General features: G+C 37.2%; 1 pseudogene; it reads left to right on the top strand.

Moving 5' to 3' along the window:
- Positions 1-21,874: 21,874 nt before the first annotated feature.
- Positions 21,875-23,203, top strand: LOC128515590 (uncharacterized; annotated as a pseudogene).
- Positions 23,204-24,315: the final 1,112 nt, after the last annotated feature.

Raw genomic sequence — 24,315 nt, 5'->3', positions numbered from 1 at the left:
CATGGACAACAACCAAATCACTCCCTCAACCACCGCCCGCAATCTTGGGGTAACCGTGGACAATCACCTGTCATTTTCCCCACACATCGCTAACCTTACTCGCTCTTGTCGATTTCTTCTTTACAATATCAGAAGAATTCGCCCATTTCTTTCTTCACAGGCTACTCAGGTGCTTGTTCAGTCCCTTGTTATTTCAAGACTGGACTACTGCAACTCACTCCTGGCAGGCCTGCCTCTGTCCACGATTCGTCCTCTGCAACTGATCCAGAATGCAGCAGCACGACTCGTTTTTAACCTTCCCAAGTTCTCCCACACCACCCCACTCCTCCGCTCCCTGCACTGGCTTCCTGTAGCTGCCCGCATCAAATTCAAAACACTGATGCTTGCCTACAAAGCCAAAAATGGCCCGGCACCCACTTACCTCTCTGCGCTAATTACACCACGCACTGCACCACGTTGCCTCCGATCCTCCAGCACTGCTCGCCTCATCCCACCATCTCTCAGGGATCGAGGGCGGCATTCATCCAGGCTCTTTTCTGTTCTGGCACCTAGATGGTGGAATGAACTTCCTCTAGATGTCCGTACATCAGAGACTTTGACTATCTTTAAACGACGACTCAAGACGCATCTGTTTCTCCAGTACTTGGACTAACCCACCTCCCCCCGAAAAAAAAAAAAAAAAAAAAACTCAGTTGTGTTGGACTAATGGTACTTAGTTATTAACCTAGTTAACCCAGTGTAAGTATGTATCCAATGTTGTAAACATTAAAGCACTTTTTGTAAGTCGCTCTGGATAAGAGCGTCTGCCAAATGCCTAAATGTAAATGTAAATGTAAATGTTTTTTCTGAATCTGAATTTTATTAATAAGTTACAAGTTAAATTTCAACTGTAATGAACCTGTACATATGTTCATACAGTATTGACAGAAGCTCTAATTTGTCCAAATCGCATTGCAGACAAGAAAAAGAAGTAGAGTCATCCTGTGACCTTGCATGCTTCATCTTTCCACACATGATTCTTGCTTCTCACTTTTTCCTTAATCCTTCACTATTCTATCTTGTATTTTTTAATTTAATGTCAGAAACGTTGTGTTAGTAGCACTGCTTGACATGCTTGATGCCTTTCTCTTTTGTAATTTTCTTTGGATAAAGGCAAACTTACAAAAGATGAAGAAATGGCTAAATGTAGTTGTACTAATAAAAGATTATGTAATGATACAATGTAAATATTTTCACAGAAACAAAGCGTAGAGCTGAGGCGTGAGTCTGAAAAGGATCTCTGATGATTGCCTGGTAAAGCATTGTTTTCTTATTAATTATACAATTTAAAATGTTAAATTCACTTCAAGATAAAGTTAGATGAAGGGGTGGACATTTCCTGCTTAGTGATGACCATCTACAGTTTATCTAGCTCAAACAGTAGAGCATGGTGCTACCAAGGTCATGGGTTTGATTCCCAGGAAAAGCAAGTAATTGTAAAATACAAGTTATAAATAAGAACTTGTACCTTGAATATAGTGTTTGTTGCATTGGACAGAAGCATATACCAAATGCAAATGAATACCTAAATCTGAGTAATGATTGAAAGAATTTTCATGTTTGGACTAACCTTTTAAATACAAACTCAGCATTCATCATAGGATTTCCTGACACTGTAAAGGTGCAGAGTAATCTATGGAGTGTAGCCATCTCATGACATGTTTTAGAATGTTTTACTGATGCAAGATTATTGCTAAAGCAATTTAACCCAAGTTGAACAATCTGAAGTATATGAAGTGATGGTCATTTTTTATAATCAATCATTTTTATTATTATTTTTTCTCTGTGATAATGAAGTCATCACAGGTGATTGAAGCAATTCAGATTTTTTTGTTTCTCAAAATATATATATATTTTTTATTTACTTGTAAATTTTATGCAGGAGGACAGACGAAGTGATGCCAGTTTGCACATTCTTAAAATTCTTGTTGTCCGTGCTGTTGAAGGGGAGGACCCAGCTGGTGTATCCATAATCCTTGAAGGAAAGGAAATTTTGCAAGAATGTGGCAATACTGCAAATGCATGTGCACTGCTTATGGGAATAATTTATGCTATAAACCTTGCAGACCCTCGAGCACTGCGCTACACATTTGAACTATTTCAGAAAGTTCTTTTAGAACTTGGTGGGATTAAGCTATTACCAAAAGTGCAAGCTTTAAAGATAAAGTTATCATCTTAAAACATTTGATATGGCATGACTACAAGTCTTTACATGTTTAGTGTTTACATGTTCAGCTTATAATGTTTTAATACGTTAAGGTTTCAATGGCATACTTTCAAGTGCACTAGTCCAGAGTGCTGATTTGAATGTTGCAACTTCACTGCTTTAGAGGGCTATTAAGTTTTAAAGTTTATTCTACAGTTTGTTTAATGTATTTTTTTGCGGTATTTTATTTCTAAATGAATGCTGTATTTAATTAATTAATTAATTAATTAATTATTATTTTACACAATTTTGTTTAAAACAAGTATTTCAGGCCCTGGTGCCGTGCAGTTGTTCCTATGGATGCAAAATTTAGCTGAATGCACGTTTAATAAAAAGACAACCTGTAGCTAGACTGTGAATGTCAAAAATATTTGGTAATGTTGGTGAATAAACTGTTTAATTATATTTTAGTTGTGTGATTTATAAAAGATATAGATTAAATAATTACTTAAGTTTCTTTGCAAAACATAAATTAGCAATGTGTACATTATTATAGGGAGTAAATAAATTAATAAAACCAAGTAAGGGAAAATCTCACAAAACAAAATGATAGTAAAATTTACTTAATAATTTCATAAAATCAAGGTTCCTGCTGATACAACAATAACTTAACTTTACTTGAATATTTTAAATAAATCTAACTTGTGCATTAAATATAATTATGTAACTTTTACTTAATTTCTTTGATTGTTAATTTAATTGTTAAGTAGATTTTACCTGACAATTACGGGTGAGTTTTACTTAATATTGGAACAATAAAATTTATTTAAAATCTATGTGTGCAAATTGTTACGAGGATTTTATTTTATTTAAGTTATTTTTTTCAGTGTACTGTTTAATATTCATTAGTAATATTCGTTAGCACAGTTTAATTTATATTTTTGTTTAAATTATATGCTTTTTTTCTTTAAGACATCTTGTATTTATAAAATATATTTTGGATAAGCCATACTACTTTCCCCCCAGCCATTAGATACTAAACTTACATGTTTAATGTGATAAACGTTTTAAAGATGATGAGCAATTATGGCATATAAAACAATCCACAAAATGGGTTAAAGATCAATGAGAAAATGTGACATTTTAAAATAAAAACATTCTGAGAACTTACCAATGTATTTATTTTTTACAAAACCTTGTTGAAATGATATCACCAAACAAGGGACACATAACATCAATTCACAAAATGATCATGTTTCTGTAATTCAGGCACACAACTGTTATAAATGTTCCTTATGGTTTCATTCAGATAATCACATGACTACACTGGGTAAGAGGTGTATGTGATACGTACGAATATTTTCTATTCTCCTTAGATTGTACAGCGCATAAAGTGCTGGATTTTGAAATCAGGAGACCAGAGTGCATGAGAGAGGAAAAAAATAATAATAATGTGTTAATGGGTTTCTATCACTCATTTGCATTTTCATGTCACCATCTTGTTATTGCTCTGATTCTACTTTGTGAGGGAGGCAGGGGACTGACTTAAGGTCTCTCATTCAGAAGTACAAGATAGGAGGGAGGGAGCTAGTGGACATGACCTCAGGTTGCCTGCAGAGGGAGCAGAAATAAAGCGCACATCTAACTTTATACAGAAATACAATTAGTAAAATCACTCATCCTGTGAAAGGCCACAAAGAGCATTTCATAATGCGATTGATCATGAAGAATGGATTTTCCCCCCTAGCTTTGTTGTGGTTGTTATGACATAACTCCATAATTTCAAACACTCTAATCACTGGATACATAGAGAGCTTCGTGCATTGATTAGATGAGCCCTAATGTTAACATTACAGTGTTTAAAAGCTGCCCAGTTCTTATTTCCTGCGCAAAACACATTTTACCCCAAGATGATTAAGTAGATAAACAAGGTATAACCAAAACATCTGGCACATTTTCTAGAGTGTTGTGATGGTTTGGTCCACTTTATGTATCGTGTCCTATGTTAGTATACCATAATCATGTGCATCATCTGTAAATGTTTCTCTTGCAGTTCAGTCATGATCCGGGTTGAAAGTGATCCATATAAGGTATTAGGTAAGGCTTCTCTCCCGTATGGATACGGCAGTGTTGTTGTAATTTTTAAAGTGTAAAATCAATCTGGGCCAGGACAATTTTACTTTTACTATATAGTTGGGTACCTGCTAGGCATGGTATAGTTCATATTTGCCTGGCCCAGAGAGATTTAAGCTACTAAAATAGTCTTGGAAATCTGGCTTCTTATTCACATTATTGTGCATAATAGAATGAAATATTTCCATTTAATTTTTAAAGTGTAAAATCAATCTGGGCCAGGACAATTTCACCTTTACTATATAGTTGGGTACCTGCTAGATGTTTTATAGTTCATATTTGCCTGGCCCAGAGAGATTTAAGCTACTAAATTAAATAGATTTAAGTCTTGAAAATCTGGTTTCTTATTCACATTATTGTGCATAATACAGTAGAATGACATATTTCCATTTAATTTTTAAAGTGTAAAATCATCAGAATGGAAGAGCTTGCTGCTTTGTTTGTTAGCAGCTATCTTTGTTTGTTTGGGGGTAGTGGGGTGTGTGGGGCAGAGGTGGGGGATCTCCAAAGCCAGTATTGTGTTAGTTCAGTATACACGGTGTATCTTTGATAGGTTGCTCTGTGTTTTACACTTCTGTTTTAAGGCTGACGCTAGGCATTTCATTATTATTTATGTTTATCTACCTTCATCTCCTCTTAGGGAAAACGAATAGTTCTTTAAACTTTGTGAGCTGTAATGTTAAGGGTTTAAACCATCCAGTCAAGAGAAGGAAGGTGCTCTCACACCTTAAACAACTTAACACTGCAATCGCATTTTTACAAGAAACTCACATTCGCAGTTCTGATAATTCTCATCTTATGTTGCGTTGGGGAGGGCAGCACTACCACTCGACCTTTCAGGCCAAAGCTAGAGGTGTCTCAATTCTGATGAATTCAAACATCTCTTTTGAGCATCATAACGTTATTGCGAATATTCATGGTCGTTATATCATTGTTTCAGGAAAGTTATTTAATACTAATGTAGTGTTGGCTAATTTATATGCCCCTAATTATGATGTTTCCTTCTTTGAACATTTCTTCTCTGCTCTACCAGATCTGAGCTCATACTCTCTCATATTAGGGGAAGACTTTAACTGCTGTTTAGATCCATCACTTGACAGGTTATCTCCCAATCCTATACCTCTGAGTAAATCCGCCATGCTACTTCAGTTCTATCTTTGCAGTTTTGGTATCTCCGACATATGGCGCTTCCTTAATCCAAAAAAGAGAGAAGACTCCTTTTTCTCACATGTTCATCATACTTTCTCCAGAATTGATTATTTCTTTGTAGATAATCAACTGATTCCAATGGTTAGCTCCTGCGCTTATCAGAGCATTGTGATATCGGATCATGCACCAGTTGTTATGTCTATAAAGCTCCCCAATCTTCCTCAAATTAATATACATCGGCGCTTTAATTCATCATTATTGATAGAGAATGATTTAAAAAAATTTATGGAAGACCAGATAGTTTTTTTCTTGAACACAAATGAAACACCTGTGTCATGTTTAACTGTTTGGGATGCTCTAAAAGCCTACCTCAGGGGACAGATAATTTCATATACTGCAAATATGAAAAGGAAGGCATATAAAGAACGAAAAGATTTGACCAACCAAAATCAAAAAAATTGATCAGCAGTATGCTCTATTTAAAAACCCCGATCTGTATAAAAAACGCATAGAATTGCAAACTAATTTTGAACTCATCTCGACGCATGTAATTGAATGCCAATTATTAAAGAGTAAGAGCCAATTTTACATTCATGGTGAAAAATCTGGGAAACTTTTAGCTAACCAGTTAAGAGGTTTTAGAGCACAGCAACACATTACAAAAATTCGGATGGAGGATGGTACCATCACTACCGACCATTCTAAAATTAATGATGCATTCAAGAATTTTTATTCTCGATTATATACTTCTGAGTTTCCAAAGGACTGTAATTCACTTGAGAATTTCTTGAATCAACTAGATATCCCAACACTGTCCCCTGATTCTAGATTAAGATTAAAAGAGCCCATATCACAAGAGGAGATCAGTTCTGCTATCTCATCATTGCAATCTGGTAAGTCCCCGGGTCCTGATGGGTTCCCTGCAGAGTTTTTTAAATCATTCTCCTCATACCTTGCACCACAACTAGCTTTGGTTCTTTCTGAATCTTTTAAGCAAGGTAAGCTGCCTGCATCATTTAATGAGGCTCGCATCACCCTTATAGCAAAGAGAGATAAAGACCCAACAGAGTGCTCTTCATATAGACCAATCTCTCTTCTCAACGTGGATGTTAAAATCCTTGCTAAAGTCTTGGCTTGTAAATTAGAGAATGTTTTACCCTCTATTATACAGTGGTGTGAAAAACTATTTGCCCCCTTCCTGATTTCTTATTCTTTTGCATGTTTGTCACACAAAATGTTTCTGATCATAAAACACATTTAACTATTAGTCAAAGATAACACAAGTAAACACAAAATGCAGTTTTTAAATGATGGTTTTTATTATTTAAGGAGAAAAAAAATCCAAACCTACATGGCCCTGTGTGAAAAAGTAATTGCCCCCTGAACCTAATAACTGGTTGGGCCACCCTTAGCAGCAATAACTGCAATCAAGCGTTTGCGATAACTTGCAACGAGTCTTTACAGCGCTCTGGAGTAATTTTGGCCCACTCATCTTTGCAGAATTGTTGTAATTCAGCTTTATTTGAGGGTTTTCTAGCATGAACCGCCTTTTTAAGGTCATGCCACAACATCTCAATAGGATTCAGGTCAGGACTTTGACTAGGCCACTCCAAAGTCTTCATTTTGTTTTTCTTCAGCCATTCATTGTCCTGCTGCAGCACCCGAGATCACTTCAGCTTGAGTTAACGAACAGATGGCCGGACATTCTCCTTTAGGATTTTTTGGTAGACAGTAGAATTCATAGTTCCATCTATTACAGCAAGCCTTCCAGGTCCTGAAGCAGCAAAACAACCCCAGACCATCACACTACCACCACCATATTTTACTGTTGGTATGATGTTCTTTTTCTGAAATGCTGTGTTACTTTTACGCCAGATGTAATGGGACACGCACCTTCTAAAAAGTTCAACTTTTGTCTCGTCGGTCCACAAGGTATTTTCCCAAAAGTCTTGGCAATCATTGAGATGTTTTTTAGCAAAATTGAGACGAGCCTTAATGTTCTTTTTGCTTAAAAGTGGTTTGTGCCTTGGAAATCTGCCATGCAGGCTGTTTTTGCCCAGTCTCTTTCTTATGGTGGAGTCGTGAACACTGACCTTAATTGAGGCAAGTGAGGCCTGCAGTTCTTTAGATGTTGTCCTGGGGTCTTTTGTGGCCTCTTGGATGAGTTGTCTCTGCGCTCTTGGGGTAATTTTGGTCGGCCGGCCACTCCTGGGAAGGTTCACCACTGTTCCATGTTTTTGCCATTTGTGGATAATGGCTCTCACTGTGGTTCGTTGGAGTCCCAAAGCTTTAGAAATGGCTTTATAACCTTTACCAGACTGATAGAGCTCAATTACTTTTGTTCTCATTTGGTCCTGAATTTCTTTGGATCTTGGCACAATGTCTAACTTTTGAGGTGCTTTTGGTCTACTTCACTGTCTCAGGTAGCTCCTATTTAAGTGATTTCTTGATTGAAACAGGTGTGGCAGTAATCAGGCCAGAAATTGAACACATAGTGTGATAAACCAGTTAAGTTATTTTTTATCAAGGGGGGCAATCACTTTTTCACACAGGGCCATGTAGATTTGGATTTTTTTTCTCCCTAAATAATAAAAACCATCATTTAAAAACTGCATTTTGTGTTCAATTATGTTATCTTTGACTAATAGTTAAATGTGTTTGATGATGAGAAACATTTTGTGTGACAAACATGCAAAAGAATAAGAAATCAGGAAGGGGGCAAATAGTTTTTCACACCACTTTATCTGAGGACCAGACCGGTTTTGTCAAAAATCGCTTTTCTTACTGTAACATTCGACGTCTTATGGATGTCCTGTACACACCATCAGAGGGGATCCCTGAGTGTGTCCTTTCTTTAGATGCTGAAAAGGCTTTTGATTGTGTGGAATGGGAGTACTTATTTAGGGCTTTAGAAAAATTAAATTTTGGTCCAAGTTTTATCACTTGGGTTAAATTATTAGATTTAAACCCTACTGCCTCAGTTCTGACAAATGCTCAGCAGTCTCAACCATTCAGCCTTCAGCGGGGAACTCGTCAGGGGTGTCCTCTTAGCCCATTGCTCTTTAACCTTGCCATTGAGCCACTAGCAATTGCATTCCGCAGTTGTAGGAATATATCTGGGATTTGGAGGCAGGGAGAAGAACATAAAGTTTCCCTTTATGCAGATGATCTTCTACTTTTTATAACAAATCCAATCTCCTCCCTTCCACCTGTGCTGTCATTGCTTAGTGAATTTAGCTACTTTTCAGGATATAAATTGAATTTGCGCAAAAGTGAACTTTTTCTGCTTAATAATACAGCAGTAACAACTGGTATCCACAATTTTCCATTCAACATAGTGAAAAATCAGTTTACCTATCTCAGTATTACAATCACAAGGAAACATAAACACCTTTTTAAAGAATTTTTTACTAGGTTGTTGAACCAAACTAAAAAGGACTTGGAAAAATGGTCACCACTGTCCATGCCCCTGGTGGGCCGCATTAATGCCATTAAAATGAGTATTCTTCCTAAATTTTTATATCTCTTTTAGTCTGTACCTCTTTTCATTCCCAAATCTTACTTTGGTGCTTTAGACTCAATTATATCCTTTTACCTTTGGAAAGGTAAACATCCACGATTAAATAAGTCCCTACTTCAAAGACCTAAAAGAGACGGTGGCATGGCTCTGCCTAATTTTCGCTTTTACTACTGGGCAGCAAACATTCGATCTGTTATCTTTTGGGCATATTTTCATAACCAACCTAATCGGCCTGCCTGGGTGGAAATGGAGATAAAGTCAGTCAAAAACCTCTCTGTCTCTTCACTCCTTGGATCTGCACTCCCCATCCCCTCAATAAAATTAATCAATAACTCAGTTATTAGGCATACCTTGAGAGTATGAGCTCAGTTCAGAAAGCACTGCGGTCTTCTGGGCTTTTCTCTTTCCAGTCCTATCGTCTCTAACTATCTCTTCCAACCTTCTTTACATGATTCAGTGTTTCAGGAATGGTACAATAAGGGTATCAAGCTTTGCAAAGATCTGTTTGTTGACCATAAGTTTGCATCGTTTGAGCAGCTTTCTGAAAGGTTTAACCTACCCAATTTAAACCTTTTCAGATATCTGCAAGTAAGACACTTCATTCGCTCTTTAATACCGAATTTCCCTGAGGCTCCTGCTGCAAATATTATAGATAATCTCCTCTGTTTGTCCCCGCTGCGTAAAGGCCTAATATCCACTATTTATGGTGGATTGATGGGTTTAAGTCACACTCCTTTAAGTAAAATTAAAACTGCTTGGGAGAAAGATTTAAATCTCTCGCTGTCAGATGATACTTGGAATTCAATTCTTAAACTTGTCAACTCAACTTCCTTATGTGCCCGCCACTCTTTATTACAGTTTAAGGTTGTACACAGGGCTCATTTCTCCAAACTTAAACTTTCCCGTTTTTACCCAGACATTGATCCTTGTTGTGAGAAATGTAAAAGTGGAGAGGTGTCTCTTATTCATATGTACTGGACATGCCCGAATTTGGAAAAATTCTGGAGGGATGTTTTTAAAACCTTGTCGTACATATTGAAATGCAACCTTGAACCAGACCCTCTGATCGCTCTCTTTGGTGTCACTGGAGCGGAAGACAAGCGTCTAACTCCAGCTAAACAGCGTATGTTATCTTTTGCGAGACTCCTGGCCAGGCGTTCTCTTTTATTCAAATGGAAGGATGCCACTTCACCCACTCACGCCCAGTGGCTCAGAGATATTATGTCTTGTCTGTCCCTGGAGAAGATCCACTACTCAATCCGTTATTCAGACTTAAAATTCCAACAGGTGTGGGGGCCCTTGCTTCGTTTTTTTTTATATACATTTATAGTTTGATTCCCTTTTTATTTAATCGTTTGTTTGTTTGTTTTCTTTTCCCTTTTTGTTGTTGTTGTACGCAAAACTAAAAAACTTCCAGCTCCAGGTTCTTTTTTCTTTTTTAGTTTTTCTCCTTTTTTGTTATGCCTGGCATCTAGTCTTTCCTTATACTTGTAAAGCTGGCTTGGAGCTAGGGAGGGGTGGGTGCTATAGGGATTTATAAGGAGGTTTTAAAATTCTGTATTAAAACATGTTTAAAATCAATAAAAATATTGTTGAAAGAGAAAAGATGTGTAGATGACCCAATGACAGAAAACCACAAGTCTCTGACAATTCAGGACTTAACAAGAGCAAAAAACAAAGTCATCAACTTCATTCAAAGCCAAAAATTCAAAGAAGAAATTTCCATGTTGCAAAAAAGGCCAGGTGTCAGTCATGAGAAGTGACAATGGAACAAACTTTATAGATGCTGAGATTGAATTGCGTAAAGCTAAACAGTGGAATCAGTCAAAAATTGAAGGTGTTCTCATGCAAAAGGGGATGCAATGGATATTCAACCCACCTTCTGGGTCTCATCTCGGTGGAATATGGGAAAGTTGATGAAAAGACAGCTAAACCTGCCTCCTGGACTTTTCAAAAAGGAGGACATTTATGCACGTCGCAAGTGGAAGCAAATTTAGTACACTGATAAAAAATATCCAGCCTGATCTACTTAAAAAAAATAAGGTAACTTTTTGCATCAGATTATTATGTAGTTCAAACAAGACTATTCTTTGTATTTACTACTTACATTTCTTTCTGTAAAAAATATTTTTGGCTAGTAAAATCTACTTAATTTTTTCTAGTTAAGTATGTTTAATTTCGCAAGTAAACCCTACTTAATTTAATAATTTCCCTAGTCATTCTTTTGTGTCCATGCTCTACTTAACTTTAAGAGTTTCAAATATGTATTTTTAATTGAAATTTAACTATTTTTTCTCAAGTTTCTATATTACTTGGAGTGGGGCCTACTTTGTTTTATTAAATGTCCTAGTCTCATTTTAAAGTTACATATACTCACATTATTTAGTTAGGCATTTCTTATATATTATAGTTAAAATACCAGTAGTGTAATTTTGTACTTTGAAATGCAACTTCATCCAGCACAAAACTTGAAGTAAGAACCACCCTAAAAAATACTGGGTAAATATTGCTGGGTTAATTTAACCCAGCAAAATTGGTTATTCGTTTAACCCAGCAAGATGGGTTAAATATTCAACCCAAATGCTAGGTCATATTTAACTATAATGCTGGGTTAATTTTACCCAGCAAAATGGGTTTTTGTTTATAGTGAATCTGTAAAAAAAAAAAAAAGAAAAGAAAAAAAAATTACCCATGTCTATTAAGCAGTTAAATTACTTTAATATACTGGTCTATTACAAAAAAACTTCCAAGTTTTGCAAACCATACATATATGCAATAAACATCATCCTATTAAATGTTCTTAGAAAAAATATTTATTTTTCAAAAGCACAAGAACAGATAATCAACAGAGACATCATTACTATACTATTACTCACAAGGGCAGAATGGAGTAATTGCACAAATAGGCTGAGGCAGCTTCTACAGAGCAGGATCTCTGTGACATTAGATATCTTTTCTGCAGAACAAAACTATCCAGCCCTGGTCTCATTTTGACATACAAACACTGTCTATGCTTTAAAGTCTACATCAATGTCAAAAATATAAAATGCCTTGAAGCACACATCAACCGCTCCAAGTAGTGTGCATTGCTCCAAGGCCTGTCCCACCAGAATGACGAATGCCTGAGAGCAGCGCTGGTCATTATCTCCCAACGTCAGGATGTAGGGGTATGGCCTTGACACTTCAGCCATATTGGTTCCAATCTTAGAAAGAAAAAAATGAAAGAAAGTAAACATTTTGTTAAATAGCAAAGATTAACCTGAATAAGACTATTAATTTAGTGTGTATTAGGATTGATACTAAATAAAAAAAATGACAAAGCTGTCCATTAGGATAGGGTATAGGTAACCTGAAACAAACACATGGAGACAGGTACTACCAAAAATAAAACAGCAAAATAAGCATGGCTTTTAGGATAAAGCTCTTTATGTCAGAATAGTTGATCTTGTGGTCTGCATTGATTTTAAGCTAATTAAATGTCATAGTTGGTGTCATACGGGCACGTTACAATCACCCAAATATGAATACTTCCATCTAGTAGTTACCTGTTCAGCTGTGGTACTTTCTCCTGTAGTTGGTGCGTTGACTGATAGTTAATTTAGCCTGAGTCACAGGCAACTTTGGTTAAAGAGGGCTACCTGGTTAGCTAACATGCAATTACTGGTGATACATTTGCATACTTGCCAAAGGGGGAAAGGTGTAAAATATTGTTATAACTTTTAACCTGTTATAATTTTGAACGTGGAGTAAATTACTAAGGAAAAACGGGAGGTTAGCAGGTGTGTATATTTGTGAGAGGGTCAGTGTTTTGTAACACCATTTTATTCTCTCAAGCAGTGAGATTAATAAAGTTCTAATGTTAATGTGTTTGCTAACGCTAGCAACCTAACTAATTGCCTGCGTCATGCTAATACTACAGTTACAGTTTAGCGTTCATTCATCACTTCAGCATCTTCGTCACTCCGCAAACATTCTACAGAGAAAGATAAAAAGCTCAGACATCTTATCCGTTTCTTTCACACACAGGTGGGGTTCTTTGGCTAACTATAGCAGCTATTGTCAGCTAAATTATCTTACCTCAGACCAGCCTGAAAGTTTAAGTGTAACCTTAACACGGTAACAGTAATAAATCTTACATATAGTAATAATTTTTCAGTCATATGTGACAGGTGAGTGAACATGTGTATACAGACCTTGTATTTAACGTCATTTTCCCTTAAATGCCCGAGGAGGATGAACCGTCATCAGCGGTGTGGGAGCTCAAGAGAGACACGAAGCTGACAGCCGCTGAATCCACCGGTGAACTTTGGGGGAGGAGCCAATCAAACTTCAGAAAAACACAAAAACTACCCAACTCGGGTAGCAAGCGCTTGGGTAGAAAATAAACAACCCGTGCATACACTCCTGAACATCCACAGTTCCTTCAAAGTGCACTTGGTCCTGAATCCACATGTCGTCTTTAAAACTTTTTGTTAAAAAAAAAAGTGCTTGTTAAAACTTTTTGCACACGAGGTGAACAGAATGCTCCAAAGAGTTGTTTCCTACCGCAATGAGGCTTTGGTACACTTTTAATTTGATACGGGGTTTCCCATGCTTTTTCCATGGGGAGGCAGTTTTATTTAAACAGAGTAAAATGAACAAGATTATTGCTTGTTGTGTGTGTCCACTTAAAAAGATTGTCAGGGATTACGTAAAAAAAATAAGTAAAGGAAAAAATGCACATTGTCTTGTGTTCTCAACAAATGCAGATTAAGTTCTAACTTAGATACATTTATGTAAAAGTGCAAACTTGATTATTTATTGTTGATTACACAGATTGAATTATGCTACATTTACAACATCTCAGATTTATTTATTTTTTTTCAGTTTTTTAAATTTATCTCAGTTTTTCAGTACCTTGCTGACTTATTCTGAAAGCGATGGGTGCGTGAATATCTGCCCTTGCTTCAAGAGCGCCAAAAATGGTCTCAAGTGAAAAAAAACCTCTCGATTGGAGACGTAGTTCTAATAATTGACGAGTCCTCTCCAAGACATTCATGGGTGGTCGGACGGATCACCTTGATTCCCTGATAAAAAAGGACTTTGAGGACTGTGAGACGTGTGCAGGTCAAAACTAAAACCAGTACCCTGGAAAGACCCATCGATAAGCTGTGCCTCATATGTGAAATGGACTGTTAATTACCTTATAAAGTAGTCATGTTCCTTAAGTTAAACCGTTACCAAATGTTTAAAGTGTTAAGAAAATTAATTCAAATTTTAATCCAATAGTAAATGTTGTGGCCCAATTGTAAAAAAAAAAAAAAAAAAAATTTGTGTAATTGTCAGTCTTCCTGCCTCTCAATTAGGGGCTGGAAATGTAAAGGCCATATTTCATTCTTGTGATTTGTTGTTGTGTTTATTTTATTTCAGTCTATTAGTTAAGTATTAAGCATTAAGTATCATACTCATAATTTGTATTGTGACATCATTTCACGAGTTGTTCTGTGACATCATCTCACAGTTATGTAGCTGCATGTCTATCACGCACGTTAGTTGTTCAGTTGTTGTTAAGACACGGAAGGATACAGAAAGGTGTGGAGCACACAAGCTTTTGACCGTGAGACAGTAAGCTAAAAGGAATACAGTAAAATGAGTTGTTGTAACTGTAATCTATCGAAGCTACAGAACACAGCAAGCGACTTGTCGTGACTTATGCAAGACTTATGCAAGAAAATGTAACAACCGTTGTACTTTGATGTTGAAAATAAACAAGAGACAAAGAAATCAACGAAACGTCTGGAGTCGTCAGTGACACTGTGTAACAAAAGACACGTGTCAGAACTTGTGAATAACATGCACGTACAGAGGGGTTGAATATCTCTGTGAACACAGGTGCTAGCTGGTCTGCGCAGGCTCTAAGAATATGACCTGAGATGCCGTCTGGTCCTGCTCCTTTCCTTGTGTTCACTCTCTTGAAGGCTCTCCTCACTTCATGCTCAGAGATGATGAAGTGCGTTTTCAGTGCTGGCAGTGTCTTTCTGTCTGCATCCGTTAGCACTGCTATCATTAGCATCGCTAGTGTCTTTAGCTGCAACCTTGAAGCGAGCATAGAAAGTGTTCAGCTCGTCAGCCAGAGACACATCTGCATTCGTGATACTGGATGGTGGTGCTTTATAGTCCGTTACTATCTTCACTCAGCATTGGGTATGTTCCAAAATCTTTTAAATTAGCAGTTATTAAACTGATAATTAAGTAACCTGACCTCGACCCCTGTCAGCTGTTCAATTACAGTCCGATATCAAACCACCCCTTTATCTCTAAGATTCTGGAAAAAATTGTAGCGGAGCAGCTATGCTTATATTAACATAGAAATAGCATACATGAACTGTATCAGTTAGGATTTAGGCCTCATCACAGTACAGAAACAGCGCTCGTTAAAGTAGTAAATTACCTTCTATTGGCCTCTGATCAGGGATGTGCAACTATCCTTGTATTACTTGACCTCAGTGCAGCTTTTGACACCATTGGTCATAGTATTCTTCTTCACAGATTAGAAAATGTAGTAGGAATTAAGGGACCAGCCATCTCCTGGCTCAAATCCTATTTGACCGATCGTTGTATGTAGATTTAAATGGTGATTATTCTGAATGTTCTCTAGTGGAGTTTGGTGTTCCACAGGGTTCAGGTTTAGGCCCACTGCTATTTTTTCCCTTTACATGCTTCCTTTGAGCAACATAATCCGTAAGCATGGTATTAGTTTTTATTGTTATGCTGACGACACACAGTTATATGTCTCAGCAAAACCTGATGAGAAAAAAAAACAGCTTAGTAAAGTTGAGAAATGCGTAAAGTATATAAGACACTGGATGCTAATCAACTTCCTTCTGCTTAATTCTGATAAGACAGAAGTTCTAGTCATTGGCCCGCATTCAGCTAGAAGCAAGATTTTAGATCACACTGTAACTTTAGATAGATGACCGTGGTGGGTCTCATTAGCAAGAACGATGAGTCAGCATACAGAGAGGAAGTGCAGAGGCTAACGGACTGGTGTAACAACAACAACCTGTCTCTGAATGTTGACAAGACAAAGGAGATGGTTGTTGTCTTCAGGAGGACACAAGGCGACCATTCTCTGCTGAGCATCAACGGCTCCTCTGTGGAGATTGTCGAAAACACCAAATTCCTGGGTGTCCACCTGGAGAAGGACCTTAACTGGTCCCTCAACACCAGCTCCCTGCACAAGAAAGCCCAACAGCGTCTCTTCTTTCTGAGAAGACTGAGAAAGGCCCAGCTTCCACCACCGATCCTGACCACCTTCTATAGAGGGACTATCGAGAGCATCCTGAGCGGCTGCATCATCGTCTGGTTTGGGAATTGTGCTATATCGGACCGCAAAACCCTACAGCGGATAGTGAGGACAGCGGAGAAGATCATCGGGGTCTCTCTTCCCTCTATTGAAGACATCTACACCACACGCTGCATCCGCAAAGCCACCAGCATTGTGGCTGATCAGACACACCCCTCTCACACACACTTCACACTCCTGCCATCTGGAAAAAGGTACCGAAGCATTCGGGCACACACATTCAGACTGTGCAACAGCTTTTTTCCACAAGCCATCCGTCTTCTCAACAAAAAGGGACTGAACTGATAAACACAAACACACACACACACACACACACACACACACACACAAACAATATCACTCAGCTTAACTCAACTACATCAAAACATCAATACATCAAAACTTTGAGACTGGACTGGCAAATCAACACAAGCGCAGACACACTGACCTACACCACCAAACTATCATACACACATCTGTAAATGCTTCACTGTTTATCTCTTTCTTGCACAATATTTATTACTTTTTGCACTAATTCCTCAATTCTTGCTGCTGTGTTTACTACCTCAACACCATATTTTATGTTCTGATATGTCGTTGTCGCACTGTCACTTTGTTGTTGCTCGTTTGCACATTTGCACGTGCACTTTATGTTGTCTGTAAAACCTGTAGATAGTCTGCCTTAGTTAGTTAGTTTTAGTTAGTTTTTGTTAAGTTATGTTGTAATTTATGTTAGGACTATCTGTCTTGTCTCTGCTAGCCAGCTGACTAGACCTCATAGTTAGCTAGTTTAGCTTCTCTGTTAATTTATGTTGTAAGTTTATGTTGCATGTAGTACCTTGGTCCTGGAGGAACGTTGTTTCGTTTCACTGTGTACTAACTGTATATGGTTGAAGTGACAATAAAGCCTACTTGAACTTGAACTTGAACCTTTCTGTTCTATCTAGTGCAACAGTAAGAGACCTTGTGGGATTAGATTCTAGTCTTTCATTTGAAGCTCATGTAGATAATATTACCAGGATAGCATTCTTTCACCTCAGAAACATTGCCAAGGTAAGGAATATATTTTCGCTAAACAATACAAAAAACTAGTTCATGCTTTTATCACCTCTAGGTTGGACTATTTTAATGCCTTACTGTCTGGTTGTTCGGCTAGATGCATAAATAAGCTTCAGCTAGTCCAGAATGCAGCAGCGAGAGTCCTCACTAGAACCAGAAGATACGAGCACATCACACCTATCTTATCTTCACTTCATTGGCTCCCTGTGAAATTTTGCATTAATTTTAAAATACTACTCTTCACATATAAAGCCTTAAATTGTCTCGCTCCGCAGTATCTGAGCGAATTGCTAGAGTCTTATGATCCGCCACGCCTACTTCGATCAAAGGATGCAGGCTGCTTGTTTGAATAATACAAATGATTATTTCTCTGTGGTCAATAATATGAAAACAGAAAACAATGATTAACTTCAATAATAAGGGCAAAAATATTCACATTAATATAACAGTAGCTATGTATAAATTCCATTCATTCCATGTTTTATTTTATTCCAATCAGGAGTATGCAGTCTGAGCACAGGGATGGTTTGTGAAACTTCAACACCAAAGACAGTGTTTTTACAGATTATCACTAACGGGAAAGGAACTCAAATCACATCATTATTCGAAGAGTAAAACATAACATGAGAGTTCAAAAGTTATTCATTCAATTCTTTGCTTTCTTTATTCACTGATAAATGTTATGAGTATTACATGCTATTAATAATCATTAATGTATAAATAATGTGGTGTTGTTCCCTAAGGCACAGATGGCTGTCAGATGCTGGTGGTTCTTCTTCATTTCATGGATGAGCCTTGGCAGATTGTTGTTGTAGAGGATCTTGTTTCCTGCGATCTGCTCCACTGTGCTCATCACATCCTCCATCACTCTCATCACCAGCTCCTGGAGGACAAATCTGCGAGTCTGACATTCAACCACGCTGGCTTTCCCACTCAGGACCCCCAGGAGCTCAACAGCACTTCTCGCTTTTCTCTGGAACTCAGCTACAGCCTCAATCTGCTTCTTCACCTCCAGAATGGCTTTATGCATCTGATCCAGCATTTGATTTTTCTGATTGATGTCATGGTAGGTCTCGGAAATCAATGACTGGTATTCATGGACCTTCCTCTCATAATTTCTGACTTCAGCATCATACTTTCTCACCTCCTCTTCAGCCTCTCTAATAGCATGTGATGCATCATTCCTTCTGTTTTCACCATTAATCGCAAGAGTGCCACCTGCATGGAGAAGAAACAGGGGCGACAAATTAGAGACAAAGTTTAAACCTCTCTCTCTCTCTCTCTCTCTCTCTCTCTCTCACACACACACACACACACACATACACTAATACTGGCTAATTTTATCTCACAGATTTTTTTTATAAATATTTAGAAACTTTAGTACTTGGCTAGTACGGACAGGCAGGTTTATGATATGGTGATATTTACAGCTCTCTCATCAGATAAGATTTAATGTTAAACTATCACTTTTAAAACAAACTAACAAACTAAAACATTGTTTAAGCAGAACATCAGTGTAGTTAAAATTTTGTTATTAAATAGAGTTTCTGATTTATTTTTCTCCCTGATTTGCTATTCCGATCTCACAAGTGACTGATGTCACTGTGTGTGCTCACACCGGTATGATTAGCTGTTTAACACATATGATAAACTGGTTTGATTAAAAATATATTTTTGAATTTAAACATGTTTAAAAAAAAATAATACTGTCCTTTCATATGTTGATTCCAGTGCACAACAACTTTCCAACTTTGTAAAACCCCAGATAGATAGCAAACAAAATGGCAGATGGTTATTTTTATATCAGGTCTGATGGTCTGCTCTATAGTGTATGTAGCTGAATTCTCACCTGCAACCCATCCAGCAACTGGAATAGACAGCAGTCCCACTCCAGTACCTCTAAGCAGTTTACCTTGGCATCTCCTTCTCTTCTGTGTCTGAATTCTTTTATTTATTGAATCGAGATTTCTCCTGGCCTGCTCCACAGCTCCTTGAAAATGTATCTTCATTGATTGATTAGATGCCTGCTGTGTTCTTAAGTTTGCTAAATTAGTCTCAGTGCTACGCTTCTCAGTTTCCAGGTTTCCCTTGTCTTGTATAAGTTCTCATCCAGACTCTTTAACCCTAAACTGGCTACATGTTCTGATCTCTCCAGGTGCTGATGAGCCTGCACTATCTGCTCTCTGATGTAGTCATAGTTGGAGCATTGACCAGTAACAGGATCTACATCTGCTTTAATGAGGGCCTCGAAGACTCTGTTCATGGAGGAGACGCCATCTGTCAGTGGAACAATAACGGCCTCAGCTGTAATCTTCAGCACAACACTGCAGAGATAAACACAATTTGGACGGGTTTAGTGTAATAATCCAAAACAAAAGTTAATGAACAACAAAAAGCTATAGTTAGCATTTATTTGGCTGATTCCTAAAATGCAATGCTGCTTGATGTAATGCATTTTAATTGCAATTAAGTTTAAAAACTATACCATATAGTCTATAATTAATATTTAACTTACTCAGATGAATAAATCTGGGTCATGTTACTCTGAAAAAAATTAAGTAAGAATTATTGAAAAAGATACAAAACAGCACTGTCACTGTTCGGTCTGTCACAGGGTTTCATAACGGTAGATCAGCTCTTGAAATAAAGTTTGGAATCTTACCTCATTTATGTGTCTACAGTTTTCTGCTCACTCTCTGAAGAAAGTCTGTTAAGTACTTTTAGTTGAACTCCCTTTAAAACTCATGGGAACAAAGGGGATTTCTACAGTATGTAATGTGTGTCTTTTCTCCATCACAAAAGTTTTGCAGACGTCTCACTCAGGGTAGGTTGCTTTCTTCACCAAGTTTTTTATTGACTAATCTGCCAAGGTAAGTGTTTGTTTACAGATTATAAATACTCAGGGACTCAGAGACTTACTGTTTACTCCATTTGCGATCTGCTGAAGACGATCAGGATATCAGGTAGGATATTACTTTATTAATCTTTATTAATGCATAGAATACAGTTGAACCACCAACCTAAGGTTCACCCTGACAACTTTCATTTTCCCACAACATAAACTGCTATTACATTTGCAGGAAATGTATTTTACTTGTGTTATTATTACGTACGTATTATGTTTACCACAATTGGCTATTATAACCAAAGGTGGAAAGTAATAAATTACATTTACTGGCATTACTGTAATTGAGCAGTTTTTTTGTGTACTTCTACTTTTTAAAGTAATTTTTAAAATCTGTAATTTTACTTTTACTTAAGTTTGTTCCAGTAGAAGTATTGTACTTCACTACATTTTAAATCATATTTGTTAATGAATAAAAAAATGAATAAATAATAAATAAATAATGTGCAACGAGGAAGGAAAATAATTGCTCCCAGGAACCACTGAACTGATTGATTGACAGACCCAGCTGAAAGCGAAATGCCATCAAAATCTTATGAAGCAAACCCCAGGCCATATACAGTATAAGTTGCCACTTTGATTTCAAGCACAAGAAAGGCAACAACTACATTATGCAAAAGTGTTCCATAAATTAAAAACAACTAGCTTGAGATGTATATCCCCTTGTCTACACTAGAATCCCCCATCCCACCCCCGCTGTTAAAAAAAAATTTTACTCTGAGTAAATTTTATTGAGCTACTTTTTACTTTTACTCGAGTAGATTTTTTAAACATGGGTTAGACCTTAGAATTATTTTAAGCCATATTTCACACTCTTTTAATCAAATTTTTTATATCTGTGCTTGGCAAAGAACCTCATCACTAAAAGAACCTCAACCACTAAAAAAACTGATGTTAAAAACTATTCCTTATTGTATGTAATAAAATCATTCTATGCAATTGGAAGTTTCTTGAACCATGTGCTAATAGAGGAGCAGAATGTTGGTGGCTGGAAGGTAGCACAGTGTTAGTACTGTAGTTCATGTAATAAATTAGAAACCCCTAACATCATGTTTATTTTTTTAATGTTAATAAAGTAAATGTTTTCGTAGTTTATTTACTTCAAGCAGATGTAGAACCTCCACCCATACTCAGGTGTCCACCAAGAAACTGTCCGGTCATCGTCTAGGTGATCCATATTGATTCAGTTTGTGTCATGATGAGTTAAACCATGTTAAGGGCTTTTGGTAACACTATGAGCAGAGAGAATAACTTCTTTGCATCAGTTTATTTGCTGTTTATGTGTACAACAAAAACAACAATTTCATGTCAAACAATTCCACATTTTTATTTGTTAAATAACTGCATAAAAGTGATGTTATTAGTAATTACAGGTATACACATTACTGAACCACATCTTACTTCTAAACCAGCCAAACAGGGACATACTGTATACACACACAGAAAGCAAAAACTCATTAATGCGAAACACTTTTAATAGACATCCCTGTGTGTCTGATCTGACGGACAATTCAATAACTCAACCACACATATAATATTGTGAATATTACAAATTCAGTATATATATTTTGTCTTTGTTTTGGTAGGAACAATAAAGATATGGAAGCTGCAAAGACTAATAAAAGCCTGATCACAGAAGAGGAAATGAGAGTGCAAACCCAGCTTGTGATGCAGCCATATGCCAACTGGGAGGAGTATCTGACTCCTGCTCCACTCTTCATAGCCATCCTGGGAGAGCTTGTCTTCATCTCCTCCAGTACAGATTTTTCCATCAACAAGAATTCACCTAAAGATGGCTACAAGTACATCAGATACCCAGATTCATTTCGTGCCTGCCTCATGCAGGTGTGTTACTCTGGCTGGGGGGCTTTCAATGAGGCCCATAAGAACATGGATCAGATTAGACTCCATACTATGGCAGTTCCGGATTACATGAAGACAGCAGTGAAGATCCTGTTCCAAGACAATGATGAGATTGTTCAAGCCTTCCTCCCTGACCAGCTGGAGAACATTCTTGTCATTCTTGATTTGGCCAATGCTACAGAAAAACATTTCTCTGATGTTGTTAATATTATCCAAGAACTTCTGGAGGCATGTGTAAATGTTCAGCATTTTTATGGAGAGGAGCTGGATGATATCAAGAGAAAACTGGAGGAGGCCAAGATGAGGAAACAGTCATCAGCGAAAGCCATGGAACACTCAACAAAGGAAATAAAAGCCACGGAAAACCAAAGGAAGGAAGCACATAATGCTTTTATCACAGCCCTGGACTCTTTACCTATGAGGCACAATTTGCTTGATACTATATATGAAAAGAGTGTAGAGAAAATGGAGAAGAACCAAAAGGAGCTGACTGAAATCCTGGTCACCATGAGGAGGTGTGAGGTCAAAGAGATACAAATGCTGGTGAAAGGTATGGATGCCATGGGGAGAGTGAAGGAGCAGTGGGAAAAGATGGTGGGCTTCTTTCCGATGGTGTCCAACATCGTAAAAAATCAGCCTGACCAGAACCCTGAAAGATTTTGCTTTCTGACAATGCAAAGCTTTTCACCAAAGATCTGCTCTACAAACAAATCTTTCAAGCCACGAACATCGCCAACCTCATCCACATGGTCTCTACAACCTACACTGAGGTGTCCATGAAGCACCCTATGGATCATACCAGATCTCTGGGAAGATTGATGGCAATGGACAAGGACAAGCCAGAGTTTCTTCATAAGCGTGTCCAGTTACAGGACTCCTGTGATGAGGCTCAGAAAGCCATCTTACACCTGGTCCTTAAGAACAAGCAGGACTTTGAAAGAAAAGGTGCAGCAAGACTGGAAAAGCTTAGCCAAGAACTGCTTACCATTCCTCCCTTCTGCTGCTCCAGAAGAGATCAAGAGCATTGAAATGCGGATTCACAGAGGAAAAGGAAACATACTGTGACTAAGTGCAAGAAGAAAAAAAAACATATTTCTCTTCCATTATATAGTCTCCTTTCATTTCAGAAATATTTTTGTCTATAATTTAGCCTTACAGGCTCAAAGAAGTGCCAGTTTAAACATATTTTCTATGACAAAGAAACACTGTTTTTTGAATTGTATATTTGCACACAATTGGGACATACTGTACACACTTATAAGGAAACCACAAAAAAATCCAATATTCAGTCAATGTCTGTTCAACACAACATAACCAATATTAACTGGTCTTATTCTTAGAGGTGTTCTCTGATGCACAGATGGCTGCTCTATCTAAGCTCTATCTATCTATATATCTATCTATCTAGTAATATACTACAATCAGTCACATGTTTCATGAAGCACAAACTTCATATAAAAGTGAACATTACACAGGTGTTTATTGCTATAAGCTGTTTAAATAAGATTATAAATGTGAGTTTCCCTGTACAAATCTTATCTGATGATGGAGACATCCAAGGTCATGTTCAGCAACTTTACTGTCTTTCTTTGGTTTCACTTTGACTTTTTGAGATATTAAGGATCCCTAAAATACCTTGGATAGTAAAAGACTATATCTGACGTGTTTACACCACAGTTGGCACTTTCTTCTAAAAAGCATTTCACCAGCAAAGCCTATAACTGCTATCAGCAGCTATGGTGTCAATCATGTGATAGTCAGAAGTTTGTATATATAAACTATAATAAACTATATCTGCTGATATGAAATAATTATAATAAAAAAGCCAATTCTCAGCATTTTCAATCAGTTTTCACATATTAGGTATTTAACAGATGCTTTAGTTGTAATGCCGTACAGAAGTATTCTGCACTGGCTGGGAATCGAACCCAGAGAACCTGCTTGCATGAGAGCACTGATAGCCACTGCAACACATGAAATTATATTATACATGAAAATCACTGATAACTGGTTAAGACATTAGCTTGATAAAGTTGAAGAATCTGTGAAGGGCATTGGACACTAGATTTATTAACATTGTCCTACTTAATCCTGATAAGAAAGAAGTACTGGTACTAGAACCACATGCAGGTAAAAATAAGCTTTCCGATTAAAAAAAAGCTCTTAAAAGCACTATT

This window comes from Clarias gariepinus, chromosome 28, assembly GCF_024256425.1.
Source record: "Clarias gariepinus isolate MV-2021 ecotype Netherlands chromosome 28, CGAR_prim_01v2, whole genome shotgun sequence".
Classification (NCBI taxonomy): Eukaryota; Metazoa; Chordata; class Actinopteri; order Siluriformes; family Clariidae; genus Clarias; species Clarias gariepinus.
This window is presented reverse-complemented; position numbering and strand designations above follow the sequence as displayed.